The sequence below is a fragment of the Sinohyriopsis cumingii genome, chromosome 15 (assembly GCF_028554795.1).
Source record: "Sinohyriopsis cumingii isolate HCF-2022 chromosome 15, ASM2855479v2, whole genome shotgun sequence".
Lineage (NCBI taxonomy): Eukaryota > Metazoa > Mollusca > Bivalvia > Unionida > Unionidae > Sinohyriopsis > Sinohyriopsis cumingii.
Genome location: NC_142975.1, coordinates 55,701,957 through 55,708,700, shown reverse-complemented (window position 1 = coordinate 55,708,700; position 6,744 = coordinate 55,701,957).

The window sequence follows — 6,744 nt, the reverse complement described above, 5'->3', positions numbered from 1 at the left end:
ACATACATACATACATTCATATATATATATATATATATATATATATATATATATATATATATATATATATATATATATATATATATATATATATATCAGTAGGCATGATTACATATTTGTAAGGTTTTCGGCGATAAATCTTTAATTTGATCTTTTAAAAGGATACACTTTATGTCTTTTTGCGAAAAATTATTATTTTTACCTCTGATATAACATGTACGAAAATTACCATATTGGCGGCACAACTGTGAATGACGCTAACATTAAACAGCAACAGTAAATCGAAACCAAAGAAACTTCTACAAAAATATTCACCTTCATCAGAGATAAGTTTCCATTATGAACATGGCACTCAGATAAGTTTCCATTATGGACATGGAACTGAAATAAATTTCCAATATGAACATGGAATTGAGATAAAATTCTATTAGGAACATGGAACTGAGATACGTTTCCATTATGAACATGACACTCAGATACGTTTCCATTATGAACATGAAAGTGAGACAAGTTTCCATTATGGACATTGTACTCAGATAAGTTTCCATTAGGAACATGGAACTGAGATAAGTTTCCATTATGAACATGGCACTCAGATAAGTTTCTATTATGAACATGGAACTGAGACAAGTTTCCAATATGGACATTGTACTCAGATAAGTTTCCATGACAATAATGCATATAGTTTACAAAGGCCCGACCCTAGGATGTGCTGATACCATGGCAGCAATCGATGAGTGCGGGGCCCCAAGCAAACAAACTACATTGCGAGTTAGCGCGGAGCCCAAGGCGGTTGCCTCGTTCACCTTGCCCGAGGGGGGGGGGCCTGATTTACAAGGTATTCAACTCAAGAACATATATTTAACTGTTTATTTTGTTCACAACTATGTCAAAGTATATCAAGTACAATTTCCATAGCTTTTTCATTCTATGGATGTATTTCTGCATAATACTGTTTTTATGAGCAGTCACAGAAGATGTCACGTATTTCAGCTGCTTCTTGTAGAAAGTAAGTTGCTGGTCAATGGTTTGGTTCAAAATCTACAGGTGAGATAAAAGTTTAGCGAAAAATGCATATATATAGTTCTCGATTCCGACGAATAATGAATAGGTCAGGAAACGTTTACCCTCCGAAGTAAACAAATTATTACATACTCAGACAGTCATGTCAACTCGATTTGATAACAAAATTATAATGATCTAAGCCCCCATGCCGTATGGTGTCAAGATGGAATGTATTGATCCGCACACGCACGCAATTGTGAAGAAATAGTTTCCTACCCATACGTAACCAGGATAAACCTTGCATAATAATCGTATCTGTTCTTATATCGTTGAGGGAGATCAGTTGTTGGCATGGATTTTCGCGTCCTTCAGACGGGTACCTTGGCTATATTTGCTGCAACAAGAGTCTATTTATTAAGTTGAAGTGAAGTTGTACTGAAAATACAATTTCCCCCAATTAAATTCTAAACAGCTCAGTTTTCTCCCGTGTGGAAACATGTACAGCCCGGTTTACAGACAAAGGGGTGAATTGTGTACATTCATTTAAAGAAATATACGACAGTCGACATCTAATATTCCAAATGGCATTAGCGACAAAGTTGCATAATAGCAAAAGTGCGGTCTCTAATACTATTTATTGAATTGTGCCAATTATACCCGTTGTATGTGTTCTACACAGGTAAAAGGTTCATGTATTCGATTACTTGGGGACATTATAGTCGCACCATGTTTGACTTTACATTGTGAGGTCAAACTCAAGAACTAGATGTTTTGTGGTTGGTTAAGCAAGTCTTGCGTAGACGCCCTTTTGTCCACTCGTTTAACAAAAACTATCTTTAACGACTTATGTCGGAATTAAAAATAGAGGTGTATAACAGGGTAGAACTTCAAGAACCGCATGTGATCGCTTATAAGTAGAAAACAACTACAAACAATCAAAGACCTTGATCTGCCGGTGGATAATGCGTCGACAGATCAGGGCCAGTGTTGTTTGTTTAACTGATTACAACTAACAAACTGCACGATACAGATCTGCAGGTGCTTAATGCAACGGCAGATCTGGGTACGTGCAGTTTGCTGTTTTAGACTTTGGGTTGTAGGTGAGTAAATACAGGAATTGTTTAATCTAGGGAAAACGTCTTTTTCATTCGTCACTGAATTTCACGCTTCGAACGTACCACATGTATATACAATTCCAGCAACTTGGCAACGTCTAACGAAAGAGATACTCAGAAATATTTGGTGTATATATTTCTTTATTACCCATCCTGATGCTGCTACCAGTATGATTATTTAACTTCATCACTATTGTTTTTATTTATATCGTCTTAACCAGGACGATTACTAATACTACAGCTACTACTACTATTACTGCTGCTGCTAATATCTAAGAAACTGAGGTATTATAAACTTTAAACATCTATAAAAACGTTTTCTAGTAGCGCGCCTACTACAGAGAACCGTTTTTATGCAAGTTGACAACCCCATCCCCAAACCCTAATATTAGTTTTATCAGAAATTGCACCCGTTAAACGAAGACTAAGGTGAAATGTTATTAACAAAAATTTAACTTCAAAAAAAAAAAAGAAGAAAAAAGAAAAGAAAAAGCAACTGGAATAAATAGTCTTGTCCAGGGACACACTTCGGTAGCCGATAGAGGCTGATCCGAAAGTAGGATTCGAATCCGCATTCGATCGGTCTTGAGTCCGGTAAGCAAACCGCCCAGCCTATGGAATAAACTCTTGGATTTTGGGGCAAAGAATAATTTTTTAAAACGTCACAAAGGATAGAAATGCACATCAGTTATTATTATTATTATTATTATTATTATTATTAGTAGTAGTAGTAGTAGTAGTAATAGTAGTGGTAGTAGTAGTAGTAGCAGCAGTATTAGCAGTTGGGTGGTGGTTATGGTGGTTTGGCAAAAAGGGTCGTTATATTAATAAAGAAAGACAAATCTTTTAAAGGAAGTAGAGTAATCATGATACATACATATTACGTACTATATATATTACAGTAAAGTAAACGTTATATCTCGATTTCTTTTGCAGGCCCCAGCAAAGAATGAGTGAGTGAAAAAACAAAAGTTTCATAGGGTAATTACAATAGCGTGACTTCATCCAAAAAGCTACGTGAAATTATATCCATCCAAATAATTTTCTATATGGGGAATTATTTTACTACAAACTAACCTGTGTGGGATTTTGACCTGTTAAAGTGAGTTCGTACTTAAATCTCCCAAAACTAATGTCTCTTTGCACGCAATCACTGTCCTTGTAATGAAAATTATATCGTTTCAAAATTGCCCTAAGATGAGAGGATTCGTTGTGCACCAGTAAAAGCCCGGGGCGCTTTATATATGTTGTAAAACGTTGCGAGGCGCCGTAGCAGACAAACACTGATCCAAAGAGAAAGTTGCAGCTGAAATGTCGATGTCGTATGTAGAGAAATCTAATATCACGTATTGGAACAAATTGCATGTTCTTAAAGTTCCATTTTTTTAGATCGAGATTTTATATTTTATATGTTGAATTATACAGTGGTGGTTTAAAGTTCTATTTCCTATGTCGACGTTTTACAGCGTATATTTTTGAATGAAACAACGGTGTTTGAAATTTCACTATCATGTCGAGAATCCTTAATTCACACGTTGAATGTAACTGTTTATGATGAAAGTTCCATTTCATATGCCGAGTATTTAGATTTCATCTGTTGAATTTCACAGCAACGAGAAAGAGCCTCTTGTCAAAAAAAAAATAACGTGGTTCGTTCACTAGAGCGACCTCTAGCGAAGAAATTTATAGTAATTCTCGACTCGTGAATGTTAACTTTCAGAACTGCAAACACATGAAATGTAATGGCGCCTCATAATTGAATACACAAATGATGTATCTTAATACTCGATATTATTTTTAATTTTTAAAGTGGACATTGTGAAATGTTATTTTTAACACAAACACATCATTTCACCATATAAAAATAGCAATTCTGACAAGCACAATAAAATGTCCAACTACCGTCGTGTAATTCAACAGATACAATCTAAAAACTCAACATACCAAATGGAACTGTAGCACAATCAATGTGATTGAACATGTTAAATTTAAATTCTCGACATATAACATTAAAATTTCAACAACCGCCGTGTAATTCAGAAGATACAATCTAAAAACTCGACATTGGACATCGAATTTTCAACCAGCGCTGTGTAATTCAACAGATGAAATCTAAATACTCAACATATGAAATGGAACTTTCAACATAACACTTTGAACCAATACGTAAATTATTAATTTTCTACGTATACATTGAAATTTTAGCCACACTATGTAATTCAAACGGCACAATCTAGGCCCTAAAACCTCGACATAGAAAGTACAACTTTCAACCACTACTGTTTAATTCAGCAGATACGATCTAAAACCTCACATGAAAAATATAACTTTCAACCGCTACTATTTAATTCAACAGATACGATCTAAAACCTCGACATAGAAAATATAACTTTCAACCACTACTGTTTAATTCAACAGATACGATCTAAAACCTCGACATAGAAAATATAACTTTCAACCACTACTGTTTAATTCAACAGATACAATCTAAAACCTCGACATAGAAAATATAACTTGCAACCACTACTGTTTAATTCAGCAGATAGAATCTAAAACATCGACCTAGAAAATGGAACTTTAAGGACAAGCATTTTTGATACAACATGTGGAATTAGAATTTTGGACATCGGACATTACAGTTTCAACGGCAACGTTCTAATTGGACCAGCTTTTGTCCGCTACGGCGCCTCATAAATCAGGAAGTTGTCGACTTCGCCCGTCTGTAGCGACCAACTATCTTATTATTTCTGAATGTTAGCGATTTTAAATATTCGTGAATGTTCTGTTTAGCAGAATTTGCCAGTTTATTTTTGCAGCTTTAGTAAACGTCCTATTATTATCATTCGTTTTTGCGATGTTAAACCATAGCGATTTGTAACCAGATCGGGAAAATCATGACAATTAAACCGCGCTGAAAATTTCCAAATTCCGGTATATCTTTCATCAAATGAGCAATGTTCAACATGCATGATAAACTTCTTTTGTTTTGTTGACTCAAGGAACAACATTATGAAACCAGTGAAATCTTTCCTTTTGAACTAATTTGGTATACATACAGCTCTGATAACTTTGTTCAATCTAGTCGCTGAATGACGACGCTGCAACAATATTTTCTTATTTGGGGAGGGGTGGTTGTGGTTGGGAACAGTGATGTAATTATGTCCACACAAGTTACCACATTGTCTGCTTATTAATTTCTGACTGCAAAACACATGAAATCAATCACAAATCTTACCTCATTCGATGGATCACTATCGCAAAATCTAACGTTTTTCACATATTACTGACTTTTAAATAATACAATTTTATACTTTTCCACCCAAATACCCTTCCTCTCCACATCTTGAACATGACGAAGGGACCTTTAACCCTAAAGCCGTAACATATATTCTGTCTCTTTCTGCTTCGACGACTGCGTTTATATAAGTCTGAAAAAGGAAGAAGAGGAAATGTGTATGTATTGAAATTTGAACTAATCTGACCTCGTAACGTCAATCAGGGTCAGGCCCGGCCCTTGGGCAAGGCGAACGAGGCAACCGCCTTGGGCTCCGCGCTTTCAGGGGCCCCGAAAAGCTGGCTTTACATTTGTTTTTTTACTGTGGTGGGAACCCCGCTCATCACTTGCTGCATTGGGCCCCGCACATTCTATTAAGTAAGGCATTAAAATCGAAGTTTCCGAATAAGTTCAACAGTTAGATTTTGCTTAAAATATTATTTAAAAAAAAAATAACAGGAAGAACATGTGGCAAGATGGCACGGTTAATCCATATCGATTCATTTTGATTATATATATATATATATATATATATATATATATATATATATATATATATATATATATATATATATATATATATATATATAATTTTTAAAAAGAGAACATCCCACACTCACACACACACAGTAAATGTTACTATATTTATACGTGTTTGAAGAAACGTACTCACCAGGAAAATGTATCTGAGACAATTTTTTTTCAAACACAACGCATACATTAAAGTTTATTCTGAACGTACATTTGATTCCTTCCGTAATGGGTGCTATATTTTCTTTTCTAAACCTGTCAAGCAATCATTGAATGGCGAAGAAAGATCGCAGAATGAAACGAGACAAAACTTATACATATACGTCAGTATTTGATAAAAATACCCAAGATTGTATTTCTTCATTATCCAAACTGAATTTATTTAAAAGTATGTGTGTATTGAAAGTTAATGGTCAAATGCTACGTATTTTATTAATTAAAATCAAAGCGTTTTCTAATGAAAATCATTGTTACACAGTGTTCACAAGAAAAACGGTGTTTATTGAGATATCAATGTGACTTGTGATATAAGTAAAGTATGTTAGAAGGAAGTCATGCTGTACATAAAACAAAAAAACATTATTTTAATGATGTGCAAAACAAATGTTATTTTCATTATTCAAGTCCCATGATGTGACATAAATAAAGATAAATTATAAAGCTAAACCTGCATAATTTTATAAGTCCGACACCATTCTTATATTTTGGGAAGGTAGTATAGATTTATGATAGCTACTGATTTATAAATTTATGTCTTATTGAATGGATCCATTTGATATCGTACAATTTCTTTGGAAGATTGCTAAATTATTGCAGTGT